The following is a 19,219-nucleotide window of genomic DNA, read 5'->3' on the forward strand; positions in this document are numbered from 1 at the left end:
CCACCATGTAGACTCTTCGATGCTCTGGCAGTCCAACTCCTGGCCTTTTTCCCCATGTGGCTTGTCCTCCAAGGTTCCACCTGCCTCCTGGGGGCTGCACCTCCTGGGGTCTGTCATACCATAGATGAAGCAGATACTGTTACTGATCTAGAGGTAGGTTTGCTTCCTCCTACTGCTAATCTCTGTCTTTCACTTCTTTATCACACTTTCAGTTCTTCCAACACCTTTGTAACTGTTTTCTTATATTAAGTTTTTCCTATTAAGCTGGTATGGATCTCCTGGCTGTCACGGATACAGGGCATGTCATTAAAAGTATGAGATTGTGTCTGAAGTCATGGTAGTGTGGCTGTTATGCTTTGGGTATGTTCAGGGTTAGCATAGAGAGACACTTTTACCCTCCACACATACTGACTGGCAGAGTTTCAATCTGTAGGCTAACTTTAAACCAGCATCAGATAATACACCAGGCAAACAATCACACATGTCAAATACTTGCGTTACTATGCTGTGGGATTTGACAAGGAATTAAAAAGTCCACCTTTTGGCCAGGCGTGGTGGCTCAGGCCTATAATCCCAGAACTTTGGGAGGCCGAGGTGGGCGGATCACCTGAGGTCGGGAGTTCAAGACCAGCTTGACCAATATGGAGAAACCCCATCTCTACTAAAAAAACACAGAATTAGCCCGGCATGACGACACATGGCTATAATCCCAACTACTAGGGAGGGTGAGGCAGGAGAATCGCTTGAACCTGGGAGGAGGAGGTTGCGGTGAGCTGAGATCATGCCATTGCACTCCAACCTGGGCAACAAGAGCGAAACTCTGTCTCTAAAAAAAACAAGAAAAAAAAAAAAAAGTCCAACTCTTGACTACACTCAAAAACTTCCTCCCCCACTGAAAAATGTATGCAAGAAAGAGAGGAAACACATTCTATTAATGTGTAAAATCACACTCTAAACTTTTAGGCCTTTTTTGTTTTTGATTTCATGCAATTCCTTTGATTTGATAAAACTGGAGGGTAAAAAGGAAAGGAAGGAAGAATGAAAGGACAGGACAGAAAAGGACAAGAAAACAAAGAAAAAGCACAGTTTGGGAATAATAAGAAATTAAAAGCGTGTCTCAGGGTAGAAAACTCTTCTTTTGTTTTCATTGACTCAAAATAGTTAACTACGGGGCACTTCCCCCTTTACTGCAAAAAAGAAAAAAATGAAAACAGTGATGGTAGACTTTAAAAATTAAACGTAGCAAGTGTTTATACTGACTTTCCTCAAAAAGCCAAGTATAAAAGGCATGCAAGATAGTAGTCTTCAGAAATTCTCAATCTTTAGAGGAACCTAGATCAACGGATGTGGAACAGAACAATTGAAGACATAAAGAAGTATGGTGTTTAACAGAATTCGGTGCTCTAGAGGCCTAAGAAAGAGAAACATACCTTGGAAAGTCAGGCAGAAGCAGGTGTCAAACTTAGATTGAGCCTATGCTGTATGACCTTTATTTTTTAAAGAAAGCAACGCTAGTCCAGTCCCCAAGTCCCCCTCCTCCCTGCCTCTCTTACTCCTAGTCATGTTGATTTATGGCTTCTCAAACAAATCAAGACGTCCTTCTCCACTGATACATTCTGAACAGTCAAATATATACAGAATGATATCTAGCCTGAGTCATATGAACCCACAGACAACATACAGAAAATATAGAGTGGTATCAGGTTAACCAAGTGGTTGCATTTTCTTTTCCTTAATCTTGTGTTATATGAGACAACCTCTTTTATATCAACCTAAACTGGTACTGTATATATTATCTTCATTCCAGAAAACACAATGAAACATGTGCTGATGACAGAATGTGAGAGAAGGGGAAAGGGGTTACAGCATTTGCTCAGGGAAGAAGAGGAATTTGAAATGTTATCAATAGTGATGTCATAAGGGATGACTTTTGGAGTGAAATGAATATATGCCCTGGATCCTAAAATAATTTGGGGAGAATGAGTAAGAGTGAACTTATGGAAAGATTAATGGCACAAGGGACACCAGAGAGACAGAGAGAAAACTGGCAGATAGTAATCACCAAATATCTCTCTCCCATTTTTTTACAGATATATGTTACAATTTCCAGACATAATGGTGCTTCCTCACATAGTCAAAAACCCTGCCAGTATTTGACTATATTATTGACATAGTATATCTGAGGATCTTAAATCCATGTGATGAAATGGAAAGAGCACTGGTTTGGGTGCAAGGAGACCTGGGTCTCTATTCTAGCTCTGCTTAATGACCTGGACTCATCTTTCCATTTCTCTAGGCCTGTGGTTCCTCATTTGAAAGTGGGAATAACATTCACTGACCTAAGATATGCCTGAAAAGTCAAGCTAGAACTGGGCAACCAGCCAAAATTTGCCCATCGGGCAGCCAAATAACTGTGGTCTACCCGAAATACCGGAATAGTGAGTCAGGAGCCAGACTCTGGCCCCCAGGCCCCAGTGCCTGTTACTCACGCTCCACAAGGTGTCTAACCAGAAGGGAACTGTGCCCTCCTTTGCAGATCCCTTCTCTCTCCATAGGAAAGCCAGAGATGTCCTTCAAAAACCTCGGCCTCTTGAACAAAGTGACTAGTGGCTACCCTGGTTGATCACCCTCTCATTAGCTCCATTCCCTACTCCACATTCCCATTGGCCCACTGGGACAAAAGATGTCCTTTTAAGCCCTCTGCACTGTCAGGCTGCAAAGGAGGGCAGTGACCTGTCAAGGGTGGTGGTAAGTTACCCATAGTCCTTTCCTTAAGGCTTTTCTAGGTATCAAATGAGAACCTGTGAATCACCCAGCACAGACATACCTACATTTCTTTTCTTTGTTTGTTTGTTTTTGGAGATGGAGTCTCGCTCTGTCGCCCAGGCTGGAGTGCAGTGGCACGATCTCGGCTCACTGCAAGCTCCACCTCCCGGGTTCACACCATTCTCCTGCCTCAGTCTCCTGAGTAGCTGGGACTACAGGCATCCGCCACCACACCTGGCTAATTTTTTGTATTTTTAGTAGAGACAGGGTTTCACCACATTAGCCAGGATGGTCTCTATCTCCTGACTTCGTGATCCACCCGCCTCGGCCTCCCAAAGTGCTGGGATTACAGGCGTGAGCCACTACGCCCGGCAGACATACCTACTTTTATTGTACTTTGCCTTATTGCACTTCACAGTTATTGCATGTTTCTACAGATTGAAGGTTTATAGCAACCCTGCATCAAAAAAGTCCATCACCATCATTTTCCAACAGCAGCTGCTCACTTTGTGCCTCTGTCCCGTTTTGGTAATTATCACAATGCTTCAAGCATTTTAATATTATATTAATTATGATTATTTATGATAAGTGAACTTTGATGAAACTACTGTAATTGCTTTCAGGCACTATGACCCACGCTCACATAAGACAATGAACTTAATAAATAAATGCTGTATGTTTTCTAACTGCTCCATTGACTGGCAGTTCCCCCATCTACTTTCCCCTTCCTCTGGCCTCCCAATTCACTGAGACAGAGCAATACTGAAATAGGCCAATTAATAACCCCACAATGGCTTCTATGTGTTCAAGTGAAAGGAAGAGTCACAAGTCTCTCACTTTAAATTAAAAGCTAGAAATGACTAAGCTTAGTGGGGAAGGCATGTTGAAAGCTGAGAAAGGTTGAAAGCTGGGCCTCTTGTGCCAGATAGCCAAGTTGTGAATGCAAAGGAAAAGATCTTAACTCACTCTGTGCAGCTCGCTGCCAGCACTTATTTCTTGGGGCAAACAAGAAACAGATTAAAGGACATTAAAAGTGCTGTTCCAGTGAACACACGACTGATAAGGAAGAGAAATATCCTGATAGTGGATATGGAAAGAATTTTAGTGGTGTGGATAGAAGATCAAACCAGACACAGTCTTTCCTTAAACCAAATCCTGATCTAGAGCAAGGTCCTACCTCTATTCAATTCTGTGAAGGCTAAGAGAGGTGAGAAAGCTCAAGAGAAAATTTTGAAGCTAGAAGACCTTGGTTTATGAATTATAAGGAAAGAAGCCACCTCCGTCACATAAAAGAGAAAGGTGAAGCAGTAAGTGCTGATACAGAAGCTACAACAGGTTATCCAGAAGATCTAGCTAAGATCATGGATGAAGTTGGTTATACTACAAAACAAATTTTCAATGTAGACAAAACAGCCTTATATTGGAAGAAGGTGTCATCTAGGACTTTCACAGCTAGAGAGGGGAGGTCAATGCCTGATTTCAAACTTCAAAAGACAGGCTGACTCTGTTGTTAGGGGTGAATGCAGCTGGCTACTTTACCATTGTGAAAATTCTAGGGCCCTTAAGAATTGTACTAAATCTACTCTGCCTGTGCTCTAAAAATGGAAGAATGAAGCCTGATTAACAGAACATCTGTTTACAGCTTGGTTTACCGAGTATTTTAAGTCCACTGTTGAGACCTACTGCTCAGAAAAAAAGATTCCTTTCAAAATATTACTGCTCCTTGACAACAGACCTGGTCACCCAAGAGTTCTAATGAAGACATACAAGGAGATAAACGTTGTTTTCATGTCTGCTAACAAAACATCTATTCTGCAGCCCATGGATCAAAGAGTAATTCTGACTTTTGAGTCTTATTATTTAGGACATACATTTCATAAGGCTATAGCTGCCATAAATAGTGATTCTTCTGATGGATCTTGGCAAAGTAATTTTAAAATATTCTGTAAATAATTCATCATTCTTAGACCAGTGCAGTGGCTCACGCCTGTAATCCCAGCACTTTGGGAGGCCGAGGCAGGCAGATCACCAGGTTAGGAGATTGAGACCATCCTGGCTAACACAGTGAAACCCCATCTCTACTAAAAATACAAAAAGAAATTAGCTGCGCATGGTGGCGGGTGCCTGTAGTCCCAACTACTCGGGAGGCTGAGGCAGGAGAATGGCTTGAACCAGGGAGGCAGAGCTTGCAGTGAGCCGAGATCACGCCACTGCACTCTAGCCTGGGTGACAGAGCAAGACTCCATCTCAGAAAAACAAAGAATTCATCATTCTAGATGCCATTAAGAACACTTGCGATTCATGGAAGGAGGTCTAAATATCAACATTAATAGAAGTTTGGAAGAAGTTGATTCATGGCTGACTTTGAGGGATTCAAGACTTCAGTGGAAGAAGGAACTGCAGATGTGATACAAATAACAAGAGGACTAGAATTAGAAGTGGAGCCTGAAGATGAAACTGAATTGCTGTAATCTCATGCTACAACTTTAGCGGATAAGGAGTTACTTCTTATGGATGAGCAAAGAAATTGGTTTCTTGAGATGGAATCTACTCCTAGTGAAGATGCTGTGAAGACTGTTGAAATGACAGCAATGGATTTACATAAACTTATTGATAAAGCAGTGTTAGGGTTTGAGAGGACTGACTCCAATTTTGAAAACAGTTCTACTGTGGGTAAAATGCTGTCAAACAGTATTGCATGCTATAGAGAAATCTTTCATGAAAGGAAGTGTCAATCAATGTGACAAACTTCATTATTGTCTTATTTTAAGAAACTCACCCAGGTACTTATCTTCAGCAACCACCACCCTGATCAGTCAGGAGCCATCAACATTGATGTAAAACCTTCCACCAGCAAAAAGATTATGACTTGCTGAAGGCTCAGTTGATCATTAGCACATGTGAGCAATAAAGTATTTTCAATTAAGGTATGTACATTGATTTTTTTACGTAATGCTATTGCACCCTTAACAGACTACAGTATAGTGTAAACATAACTTTTATATACACTGGGAAACCAACAAATTTATGTGACTCTTGACTGCAATATTCTCTTTATTGCAGTGGTCTGGAATGGAACCAGCCATATCTCCCACGGATGTCTGAATTTATTTAATAGTAAGCATTCAAAAACACCCATGGTTTTCCTCCTCTCCTGATTATACGCCATTTAGAGTAAGAAATACAGGTAGCATATAATGAAAATTAATATATAGCTAGAAAACATAATTTTAAAGATAACATTTACAGTGGCAATTACAAAAATATAAACCACCTAAAACTAAGCTAAAAAGAGTGCATGCCCTTTGATGAAAATTATAAACTGTATTGAAAGACATTAAATAAGAATCAAATAAATGGAAAGAGTTACTGTATTAATGGGTAGAAAGACTTAGGCTCAATGTCCTAATGACGGCATTATCTTTTAATCAGTCTATAAATTCGATAAAACTCAAATCAAATCTCAACAGTATTCTTGCGAAACCTTGAAAGATGATTATAAAATGTATATGGAAGAAAAAGGACCAAGAAAAGCCAAGACACTCTTTTTTTTTTTTTTTTTTTTGAGAGGGAGTCTCGCTCTGTCGCCCAGGCTGGAGTGCAGCGGCCGGATCTCAGCTCACTGCAAGCTCCGCCTCCCGGGTTTACGCCATTCTCCTGCCTCAGCCTCCCGAGTAGCTGGGACTACAGGCGCCCGCCACCTCGCCCGGCTAGTTTTTTTTTTTATTTTTTTTTATTTTTTAGTAGAGATGGGGTTTCACCGTGTTAGCCAGGATGGTCTCGATCTCCTGACCTCGTGATCCACCCGTCTCGGCCTCCCAAAGTGCTGGGATTACAGGCTTGAGCCACCGCGCCCGGCCCCAAGACACTCTTGAAACACTTTTGCAGAAGGACACTTTTAGGGATGTGTCCTGGCCAATACCAAGGTTCATTAAAAAAGCTATTTGGTTAGGGCAAAAGAGTGGCTAAAACATATGCTTAGAAATTGACTCTAAGTTCCAGGAAAATCATTTTTCCATATGCAAGAAAATTAGAATAAATGCATACCTCACACTACACACATACACACATACACGCACACACTCCACATGGATTAGAGAACCTAAATTTGAAAGGCAAACAAAACAATAAAGCTGTTAGAAGATAACAAAGGAGAATATCTTCATGACATCAGGGTGGAAAAAAAAATGCTTTCCAAAACAAGACATAGAAAGTGCTAACCATAAAAGATTGATAAATTCAACTACATTAAAATTAAGAAGTTAGATAGCAGAAGGTTGGCAAAAATCCAACTTCTATGTGGCCTATAAATCTATTCAGCTTCCCAAGGCATAAATAACCTTTTTGCATTTATTGGAACTATATTCTGACAATACATGCCATAGCTCAGATTCAGCATATGGTTGGCCCATCTTTGACTTTGTCCACAATTAGATTACTAGCACTATTGCTTTAACCTGAGTATATTTGAATGGATGTGGCTTATACCTAGAACTTTCGTAAGACATTATATATGTCGTAAGACATATAATACTGCTCAGAATAACATGGCCTATAATTCAAGACAAGCACCACCACATGCCATCATTATAGGCACTGCTACACCATCACCAGGGAATAGGATTGTACAGCATCTCTTCCTTACCCTCTGTGCAGTGTTTTTCTATGTTTATGATCATTCATACTACAAAGTTCACTCTTGTTCTGCTAACTGCTGCAATTTAACTGCTACTCCAAAAACTGCCAGGAGAAATCTATATCAGTGAAAGCAAGGATAGAAAACCCTGGGGTAGATCAACTTCTGACCCCACAAGAGAAGGTAATCTACCGTCTCCCACACAGCCACGATTTTGTACCAAAAGCCTCCCGCTGTGAGCCTGTGAGTCTTCCATTTCCTTTCTCCTCTCACTCATTCTACCATGTGTTCTTCACCAATATTCTGCCGTTCACTCTACATGTTCACATATATACCATAATATATGAATATAGTCTGAGACAATAAGAAAAGAAAATTTCACCCACATATGACTTATGTTTAAGGCAAACTTTTTCAAGAAGATGTCCCTGGCATATATCAAAAGAGAGGCTTCTGTTGGCATGATAGTATCTAATAATAACACTCTGTTACTGATAGTAAGTTATTTCTTGGGGACGCCCAAGGAATGGAACCTCATAAACTTTCAGTGCATTTCATGTCAGGGTACTGAGTAATTACACAGCATTGTAATTTTAAAATTTCCTCTTTGGATAAAAGCAGTTACATTTATAATTTTTCCTATAATGAAGGTAGATAGTTCTAGTGAATCAACTGTTTTAATAGGACAGATTTGGATAAGTAGTTATTGTTAATGATTTTAAGAGATGTCAATAAAACACAGAAATGACTTTCAATAGATAATTATTATAATTCACTCCCAAATCTAGATTACAAAATAAAGAACTGCAATAAAAAATGATTTTCAAGTCCACTGATCACAAAGAATTTCAATATTGTCTATGGAAAACAATTAATTTACCCTAATCTTTTTGCCCAAATTAACTTAATGAACCACAGGAGACTGAACACATTTAATTCAATTCAATTGAGCAGAAACTTATTGAGCATCTACTACATTCCAGATACCAGAGTTAAAAAGAGAAGCTACATTTCCTTCCCCTAAGTAGTTCATAAATGTCCTTTATTCCAGTATAATTATTAGGCAAAATACTATTTCTTTCTTATTATCTATGTAGTAACTAGCTAGACAGTTTACAAATGTCCTTTATTTCAGGAAAATTATTGAACAAAATACCATTTCTTTTTATTATAGATATAGTGATGAGCCAGAAAGTGAATGAGAATTCAATGGAATTATTTAGGTTTGTTCTGGAAAAATACATTCAAAAGAATTATCAAATTTAGGAGAGTGACTATGTCTGCCAAGACAAGGGGACATATGATCAGAGAAAGGTTACTAGGAGGTTTCAACTGTGTTTGTCTGGCTTTATTTCATTAGCTGAGTGGTAGATACAAAACTTTTTTTTTTTTTTTTTTTTTGAGACGAAGTCTTGCTCAGTCCCCCAGGGTGGAGTAGCTCCACCTCCCGGGTTCACGCCATTCTCCTGACTCAGCCTCCCTAGTAGCTGGGACTACAGACACCCGCCACCACGCCCAGCTAATTTTTTTAGTATTTTTAGTAGAGACACGGTTTCACCATGTTAGCCAGGATGGTCTCGATCTCCTGACCTCGTGATCCACCCACCTCGGCCTCCCAAAGTGCTGGGATTACAGGAGTAAGCCACCGCGCCTGGCCAAAACTTTTTATTATATTGTTATTTACACTTTTTGTGTGTCTTAACCCATTTATGCCACAGGTTGCAAATTGTTTTTTGTGAAAAATCAGACTTTGGTGATGACCTTGAGCAGTAGGATATAAATAACGTCCACAAACTTAGCATTCCAATAAAGGAACACTAGGCATAAATGGGTTAAATATTACATCCTACATTTCAAATCACACACATTATTTTCATGATAGAATGAAAACTACTCTTAAAAAGCTTAAGTGATTCTCTACATTTTTCCCAATCTAAAAAATAAGACACCGAGAGATGCTACTTGAAAACAAAGGCTCTATGGCAAATGAATTTTTAAAATTCTTCATGAGTTAAATGACTTTAGTGCAGAAAATCTCTGAACCTTTAACATATCAGTAAATACCATATCTTACTAAGAACAGGATATATAATTCAATACTTTTCAAAAATGTTTGACATGGAACTTATTTTTCCGTCTGAGCCCTCTTCCTTTTGAAATATTCATAATGATATTAGGGGACATTAGTATTCCCTGGGACACAGTTTGGAAAATGCACTATTAAAAAACTCATTTTGATGCATGGGCTACATTACCACTCTACCCAATTATGCCCATCCCTAAGCCAATAACCATCCTTCATGCTTGCCTGACTTTGTCCATGAAGTCCTATCAGTCTAAACCGCCTGTAAGCCTTGAGAAACTCCTGGTCAACCTTCAACATCTAGGTGAAATGAAGCCATCCCCAAGCTTTCCTTTCTCCAGGTAGAGTAAATTACCACCTCCAGAAGGTTCCATCGCTGTTGCATCTTGGTACTCTTCACAATGCCTCGCATAGAGCCAGAGCAAAGCACAAAGTAGGTGTTCAGTAAACATTTGTTGAATGGACATAGAAGTGATGTTTATGTGCATGACCAGAATTTTGTTCCTCAATTTCCCAGATTTTCTCAATGCATATTCACAGCTTTTCTATTATTTTCAATTGCAACACTAATAAGAATAAAAACAAAGAGACATAAAGACTGAATGTGACAAAGGCTGAGATAGAAACGAGGAAAGACAGAGACAAAGAAAGAGCAAAGAAAGAGATGCCTGAACTGATGGATACCAAATAAACAGATCATGAGTCCATTCAAGAGATGCAGAGACTGACCAACAAAGAAAATCGTAAATCAATATGAAGCTCGGAGCAGAGACATGGGGTTGGTAATTTGCAAGACTCACTGTAGGTGGTCAAGATGGCTGATTTGAATTCATGCTGAACTACTTACAACTATTTGAGAGGGCCCATCCCCTTATTTTGATACCCTAAGTTAAACAGCCCGCCTTCACCACCACAAAATTTTCATCATTTTAGCTGTCATCTCTTCTATTCACAGCAGAATTTTATTTCTATTTTCCTTTCTGTTTATGAGACTCCCCCACTGGCATTGCAGATTGGTTATATGTCAGCTTCAAATAAAATAAAATAATAATAATAAAAGCAAGCTGGCATTTCTTTCCAATAGAATATGCTACATATTTCATAAAATAGATGCCAGAGGAGTTTTACGATTCCTGAACCAAAACCTTCCCCCATCTGAAGACCAAATGGAAGAAAAATAAAAAGAACATGTCAAAGAAAAAGAAACCTGAACATTTGCTCTCCAATCAAAGGGAAATATCCAGGTGATTAATTTGATTAATGAATTGTTTTCATTTTTTTACACGAGTTCATATCCTGATATGCATTTCACAGATTCAGTTCAGTGCGAGTTTTCATGGATATAAATGTACATACCAGAGGAGGGGTTTTCTTTTCCTACTGACATGCTTTTTTCAGTACAGAATGTCTAGCTGGCTCATGCTCTTAGCCTGACAACACCTTCTCTGCCAAGTTTTATTTATATTTTCAAGCCACATCTCTATCCTGGTATAGGAGACAATCTGGTCTAGTGAAAGGAGCACTGGACAAGGAGTCCAAGAACCCCGAGTTGCGAAGGTGCCTCTCAGCTGTAAAGTTACGTATCTCTGCAAGTCTAATATTCTTTCAATCTGTAAATTAGGAGAGTTGACAAACACACCTCTAGAATTCAATCAAAGTCATTTTACTTTCCTCAGAATAACTGTGGAAAAGTAAAATGGCATGGAAATTTTAACATGATGTGTACTTCCACAACTCCTCTTCACAAACAGCCAAAATGTGTAAGGAAATATTTCCAATTAAAAAAAAACAAAAAAACAAAAAAACTTTGCCTAAAATCCTAAAATGTATCTCTTCCTAAAGATAGACCAGATACTATTGGGATACATAACTCTCAGAATATCAATGATAGAAAACTTTTTATTATCTAGGGGATGGATTTTTATCTCATTTGAAAGATAACACTAGGCCGGGTGCGGTGGATCACGCCTGTAATCCCAGCACTTTGGGAGGCCGAGGCAGGCGGATCACCTGAGGTCAGGAGTTTGAGACCAGCCTGACCAACATGGAGAAACCCTGTCTCTACTAAAAATACAAAACGAGCCGGGCGTGGTGGTGCATGCCTGTAATCCCAGCTACTCGGGAGGCTGAGGCAGGAGAAGAATCACTTGAACCTGGGAGGTGGAGGTTGCAGTGAGCCGAGACTGTGCCATTGCACTCCAGCCCGGGAAGAAAGGAAGGAAGGAAGGAAGGAAGGAAGGAAGGAGGGAAGGAGGGAGGAAGGAAACATTAATAGCTAAGTAACGGTTCATGCTGGGTACTATTCTAAGCACTTTGTGTTACTTCCTGTAATCTTCATAATTTTATGAGGTAAGTATTGTTATTTCATTATAAAGAAAACTAAAGCACAGATAAGGTAGATCAGCTGGCCAAGGCCACACAGCTTGCAGAGCTGGTGGAGCTGAGATCTGAAGCCAGGCAGTCCAGAAACCAAGTCCAGACTCCTTACCACCTGTCAAACAACCTTTTAGTTTGAGAATCTCTGCTGACCACAGCTAGTAACTGAGAAAAGCAGTAATGCTGTTTCTGCATTACTAATTACCTAAACAATTATTTACTAATTGATTACTAATTGTTACCTAATTAATAAACATTTTAACAGAGTAACCAGATGTGAACCATTACTAACCAATGCCTGATAGAAACTGCCACAGAGTCACAAGTGTTCAAAATGCCTATCATTGTCCCGTTCCCTGTTGATAATAAGGTAACACCATTTTGTGTGGCTAGCGTCTAAAAATGGGGAAATATGCAGCTTGCTCCTATAGAAGTCTTACTATTTCATTATTCTCCATTAAATTTTACACTCTGGGAACTAGCTGGGATCACTTCCTCACTCAGAGGCAGCATAACAGTGGTTAGGACAGACCCTGGAACAAGAATGGCTGGGTTTAAATCCTAGTTCCATTCCTTATTTGCTATGTAATCTCAGGCCAGTTACCAAATCTTCCTGTGCCCCAGTTTCCTTATCTAGCTAATGCAAATGAGAATACAAGTTTCCACATCCTAGGGTTATCTAAAGATTAAATAAGTTAATATGTGTAAAGTGCTTAGAAGCATTCCTGACTCTTAGTAGCACTCCATAAAGGTTAATTATTCTTTTTTATTAACATGAAAGGTGACTTGCCAAACATCAAAGTCAGAAGTAGCTGGATTGAATCCTGGTCTTCCCATTCCAAATGCCATCCACCTTCTTGAACAGAATTCCATGCTGTCTATTACTAAGAGTTATCACTCTGTTGAAATCCTGCTATGTGCCAAACCACCCGATCATACGATTTTCCCCATAAAACTGCTCCAAGACCCACAAGGTAGGTAATGTTGTCCGTTTTGCAGATGATGAAAGCAAGGTTGTGAGAGGTTAAGCGATTCATCCTCAACTGCCTAACTGAACCACTGAGTATTCTTTGTCTCAGTAAGTCCTAAATAACGTTAAAGTTCCTGACAATACCCTTCAATTTATACTATTTTTAAAGTGCCATCTAAAAGACATAAACTGTGATTTTCTTGCTTTGTTTGCTTTATTAGCTTGAGAGAAGGATTAAATCCCAGCAAAAACAAAATGTTTGACTTGAGTGAATTATCAAAATGAAATGCTGCCTCCATTAGATTCTTCATCTGCCTGCAGGGTGGCTCCAAGCATCCTAAATCTACCAAATGCAATTTTTTAGATGGGTACTATCAGGTACCAAGCCAAACACTCACCCATTTAAGAAAAATTACTTTGGAGGGCAAAGGGGAATGAAGAAGAATATTCCTCTCTGGGTTGGGAGGAGAAAATGAACAATACGCGATACAATCTCTTCCCGGCAGCCTCACACAATGGTGTGTCTTGCAAATGAAACATACTGTGAAACAGCTTGTGAGATGAGCTTCATCAACAATAAGTAATTTTTATTCAGATTTTATCGTTGACTACAATGAACATGATTAAACGTTTCAGATATGCCTATTCAGACCTTAAGCAAACCACTAAAAAATAAAAACTACTAAAAATCATCTTCTAAATCTGCTTTAGAAGAGACTTAATTGCCAACTCGATGGGTAGAACTGAATTCCTACTTGATAGCAGCACCGTTCCCAAGAAGATGGTCACAACATATTTGCACTTCCCACCTCGGCCTCTTTTCTCATCCCTGCGGATCCTCCCAGCGTTGCCAAATAGTTACAAAGTCAGTCCTTTCAAACCACTGCATTTTGAACTTCCTAAACCTTTAAGAGAGCCTCTGTGTACGGAAAAGAACAATAGCGCTTCAAAAGACCTTTCTGCGAGTTCTTCAATACTCCATTTGAATGCTGGGGTTTCAATCAAGGACATCAGCAGACAATTTCTGATTGCTTAGAAGTTGACTTTTATACAGCTTTGATTAGGTCGCCCTTCTCAATAGAAAATCAAGAAAATCTTTGATCACTTTCGGTTCCCAGAATTGTCACCAAGCCTTGTCAGGATAGGGAGTGAAAGAGACGGGGGTGGCGGGGGGGCCCTACTCCTTCTGACATCTCCGAACCCCCATCTATCTTCGTGCCTGCGCAGTTCCGGTGCCATCCAGAATCACTCATCACGGAGATCACAAAAACAATGGGTGCTAATTCAAGGGGTGGGGATGGTTTATAATTTTATGGATTTCCCAAAGACCTATAATTGGCACATAAATGCACCAACGTGAACTGGATAATTAGGGGGTTCTAAACGTAAGCCACCTTTAATTTATATGATTACTTGAAAACGTTAAGTGTTGTAAAGTGTAGTGGAATCCCCACACGGCCTTTATTCAAAACTATCAACACTGTGAAAGTATTTAACTGGCCAGCAGGAGGGGAGCAGGAAGGAGGTGGAAACGATGGCGCGGATTCTCGCCCCGGTCCCTGTTGGCTGGCTAGGAGCTGCACTGGAGCACCCAGCTCGCAGGCGGACTCGCCCCCGTCCAGCTCCCAGGCGGAGAAAGGCGCTCTCGCTACCGCAAGCTCTACACTCGCCCCTCTTTCTAACGGAGTTAAACACAGTCGTGCGCGGACAACTAAATGCACACGCAGACACCGACCCACGCGGGCGCGCACCCCAGCCTCGCGACACACACACACCGGAGCGCACAGATGCCCGCGCCGCGGCGCTCTCCACTCCGCCCGCCGCCGAGAGCCGAGCGGTCGCCAAGCGCCCCCGGCCTCCCCACCCCCACGCCATTCCTTCAGACTCTCTCAGCCTAAGCGGAAGTGCCCCAGCAGACCCCCAACAATGAGGACTTGTGCGATGCAGTTGGGGGTTGGGGGTAGTTCACACGGAGTGAAACGTACACAGTCTGGCAGGTCTGGGAGCAGCCAAGTAGCGTCCGCCTCTCCAGGCAGCGTTCCCTTGTGCCCACTGGCCCCCATCAGGCCCACCAGCACCACCAAAAAACAAAAACAGAGAAAAGAAAAAGCGCCTTAAAAAGTGCAGAGAAAAGATGCGCCCTCCCACCAGGGGTCACAATAATACTCCCCGGGACGCAGCCAGCGGAGGCAGAGTCCTGACTGCAGCAGTCACCCTGGTTTTGAAATTTACTTTGTACACTCACCCAGTGGCCCCTTTCAGACGCCGCGACACGACCTCCCCCCATCTCGGACTCTCTGCCTCTGGGTTCTCTCGGCGGTTGACACCCTCTTGTGTGCCTGCCTTCCGAGCCGAACCACAGAGATTTAAAGTTTCCCTGGTAGGAAAAAAAAAAAAAAAACTGAGCTCTCTGCATCCAAGTCAGAGCGTCTGGAGCAGAGAGAAGGAAGAGAGGCGGGCTGGGGAGGGGACTAACTGGGCGTGTGGGCAGGGGGGTGCTGGGGAGTGGATGGAGGGGGTCGAGCGGCAAAGAACAGAGTCCACAGAAGATCCGATGAAAGGCAGGGGTCCGAGGAACGCGGGATCCAGTTCTCACGGTGCCCGCGAAAGGGCTGGGATTACTGGGATAGAGTCGGTTTTTCGAGAGGTCGAAGCCGAACCTAGCTACCGAGGAGTAGGGAAGTGAGAACGGGGTTCGGCCGAGTGAGGAAGAGGGTCTGGCCACCAGAGAGGCAGGGAGGGAGTTTCGGGAGCACAGGACAGCGGGAGAAGGCAGGCTCGAGGACCGACAGAGCCAAGACCGCAGGTGGAAAGAGGGCGCAGGGGGTCTTGGAGAGAGAAGCGTGTCTAGGGTGGACAAGTCTGGAGACAGGATCGCGCGTGGTCAGAAGTAGGGAGACAGGGGCGCGGGGGTGGGTGGCAGGAGAGAGAAAGAGAAGTCGCCCCTTTCCTCCCAGCAAGTGGAGGGAGAAGGCGAAAAACTGCTGCAGTCGCCATCCTCGCAGCACCCCTAGCCAAACTGCTGAGTGGCGCGTCCCAGGAGCCCTCCTCCGCGCCGGGGGCCCCAGCGAAGCCTCCTGGCTCCCTGGCGCCGCGTCGTCGCGGGGCACCTGACGCGCTGAACTCAAGGGTTGCCGCGCGCCCCCGCCGCGCCTCACCTCGCCTAGCCCAGAGCATCCTCCTCCGCTGCCGCAGCCGCCCAGGAAGCGGCTACCCATGCCCGGCGGGCGGCGGCACTCAGGCGCGCTCTGCAGCCCGGGGAAGCCCGGGCGAGCGCCGAGCTGGGTCCATCCTCCCCGGGAGCCACGGGCCCCGCGTCAGAGTAGGGGGAGGAGACCGCCACCCGCGCGGACCCGCCTCCTCCCGCGGCCCCCGCCCCGCCGGCCCCCGCACCCGCCCGGCGCCCAGCGGCGCCGCTCACCTACTAGCTCCCCGGCCGCCGCCGCCGCCTGGTAGTGCGCTCCTCGCCCTGGCCTCGCGGCTCCAGCTCCCTCCGGGGCCCTCTCTGCGCAGCCTGAGCGCGCTCCGAGAGCTTAGCCGAGCCGCGGTGGCGACGAGGAGGTGGAAGAACGAGCGAGCGAGCGAGCGGGGGCGCCGCGGCTTGCAGTCGCGCCTCTGGAGCCCCTGCGCTCTCTCTCCATCCTGGCGTGGAAGCGGGAGAGACAAGCCGAGAGCGAGGGGTCCCCGCCCCAGCCTCGCCAGCGTGAAGAGGGTAAGGGAGGGGGTTGTCACAAAGTATCCAGTGTTTTCTCCCCCATCACCACCACTGGCCGCAGCTCCGCCTGGCCCCTCTCATTTTTCTCTAGGGTCTACCCTTTTATCCAAGCCTCGAAAACATACGCATACCCAAATATACGGAGTGCCAGTATGGGCGAAACCACGAGGGGAGTCTCTGTGAGGGCATGTTGCCCCCACGCCCCTTGGCAGGAGGGGGCGCTCGCTCCCAGCCGCCAGCGCAGGCTCGGTGGCTCCTGTTTTGACTGCGGCTTCCCAGGCAAAGTTGGGCAAGTTGGGAGGGAAAAGGCTAGCATGTGTCGCGTTTCCGTCCTAGGAAAGACCCGTGCCCCTGAGAGTATGCAGACCGCGGTTAACTCCGGCTTACTCCCCCGAACTGCCTTACTCGGCTCTTAGAATGACTGGGAGTAAACAATCCTCTGATCCGAAGCTGTGCGGGAGGCGGCTCCAGCGAGTACGCAGTCGGTTGCTCCTTGCTTAGGGTCCTAGCTTACAAAGATCCTAGAAACACCAAGTCGCAGAAAAGATTGGGTCATTCTGAACATTCTTCCACCCTGAGACTGGATTCAATTCCAGGAATCCCTGTTGTGTGGCATACCTGTCTCCAGAGGCCTGAACGCAGGAGGAGAGAGGAGCCTGGAGAATCAAATCAAGTTGATAATGATTCGCACTGCACACAAACCACCCTGCTGGACCCAGGTGCAGAAAAGGAAAGCAAGAGGCAAGCAACCCTTCCTTAAAAAGTTTACCCTTACTCTTTTGGGGGCTACACTTCTGTTTTCCAGCTGTGTAATAACAAAGCTAATGCGATGGATTTGTGCTTTTCTGTTTTGGGTTGTTTTTTTTTTTTTTTTTTTACCTCTTAGCTTCAGACACTCACCCATGGAAATTTAATGAAGCTTTTCGGGTTGTTACCTCCAGAGTCAATGGGCTAAAAATATTTAGCCTAATGCACTCCTTGTGGAGCCAGTAGGTCCAGGGCTGGTACATACAGAGTCATCAAGAGACCCTCCCTTTCTCCACAAAATTCACGACCCATTAAACTTACTCCATAATAACAGCTTCCGCACAAATGGAGGCCTTAGCAAACAGAGGCTGTCACGCACCACCTGAAAAGACAGCAATTTACATAGAGACAAGAAAAATTTGTGAGGTCATAGCAGAATGCAGTCTTGCAAGAAGAGATGATCAGATGAAACTCCCAAAAAGGTGGGAGGGAGGTCCTATCCCTGATACTGCTCGGTTTCTATCTACCTCCGGGTGTGACCAGATAATCTAAGGGTGGGGAGCAGGGAAACTAGCCCAAGTCTCTCCAAGTTTTCCAGAGTTCTGGAAACTGAGGACAGTTGACGCCAGATATGGTTCTACACTGTGTAGGAAGTTCAGGCTTACCAGGCAACTCAATTAAGATTAACTTGTTTCTTCATCTATGAAGACACATCTCAAGTGTCTAAACTCTACTAAGAAAAGAGGGACAAATCTGAGAAGACATGGTCGAAACGGGGAGGGAGGGTAGAAAACTGTTATGATGGACGCACAGGTCTAAATTCTCATTGACTACCAAAAACATTAAAGTTTCTCAATGCTTTGAGGATAGCCTTAGAACATGAAGGCCATCTACATGCATCTTAAGGCCCTACTTTTAAAACCTGTCTTCACCCACCTTTCACTTTGTTTGGCTTTCTATTGACATGATGATTACAGACTTTGAAGGGAATTCATGACACTGAATTGGCCAAGTAATGGAAATACAAGACTCTATCTCTGCGCAGTGTTGAATCAAGTCTACCATGGAAACTGGGCAAATTTCCCTGAAATTCAACAGGGGTAACAAGCAAAGCTTTTCTCAAATCCAGGCATAACATGTAGATGCTAACTGCACACAAACTACCCACCAATGATCTTTCAAGTTAAACTAAACCAAATCTTAAAGGAACATTTTAAGTTGTTGTACTAAACACGTCATGAAACAAGTCACCTAAGAATTAAGGTTTTTTTTTTTCTTTTGTTCTTTTTAAAAATAACAATGTCATTTGTATTAAGAATGGCATAAGAAAAAAATCTCAGTGAACATTTCTTTATCATCTACCCTGAGAAACAGTAAAATAAGAACAGCAAAGATGTATATATTGTTTATTATGTTTCAGACACAGTTCTGATACTTTCCGTATATTAACTCATTTAACCTTCACAACAGGCCATTGGGGAAGGCACTCTTATTATACTGGATAAAGTATGGAGTTTGGAATTTCATGAGCTTCGTTCATCTTTGACAAGTTACTTCTCTGAACGTCAAAATTCTCAACCCTACAATGGTGGTGGATCATACTTGCTTCTTGAGATCACAGTGAGCCTTAAATGAGATAAGGAAGTGGAAGTGCCTGGCACTGAATAAATCAGTCACCCCATAAACATTGATTCTCTTCCCAGAATAGTTCTAAAATAGTTCATTTTAATTTGACAGGCATTTATGGAGTCCATTCTGTATGTCAGGCACTGTGGTAGACATTGGGAATAATGGTGATAAATCAGAAACATGTTCTACCTTTGAGGATGTTGGAGTCAACCAAATAAAAGACACAGGCATGAGCAGCCTGCACATGGGCAAAATAGAGTTTTATTGAACTTTACATAATTTATAACTATGCACATG

The 19,219-nt window shown here is 43.2% G+C and overlaps 1 protein-coding gene across 3 annotated transcripts in view; it reads right to left on the reverse strand.

Annotated features, from left to right (window-relative positions):
• The window catches only part of DAB1 (DAB1, reelin adaptor protein), a 427,600-nt gene extending 411,120 nt beyond the window's left edge, over positions 1-16,480 (reverse strand). Inside the window, exon 1 of one of the 3 annotated variants that reach the window (XM_025390490.1) lies at positions 16,253-16,480. The gene's annotated coding sequence lies outside the window, so the exon portion shown is untranslated. Of the gene's footprint in view, positions 1-15,076; positions 15,263-15,989; positions 16,152-16,252 lie in introns of those variants that run through there. The other 2 variants (XM_025390506.1, XM_025390498.1) reach the window with 2 other exon arrangements.
• Positions 16,481-19,219: the final 2,739 nt, after the last annotated feature.

This window comes from Theropithecus gelada, chromosome 1, assembly GCF_003255815.1.
Source record: "Theropithecus gelada isolate Dixy chromosome 1, Tgel_1.0, whole genome shotgun sequence".
Classification (NCBI taxonomy): domain Eukaryota; kingdom Metazoa; phylum Chordata; class Mammalia; order Primates; family Cercopithecidae; genus Theropithecus; species Theropithecus gelada.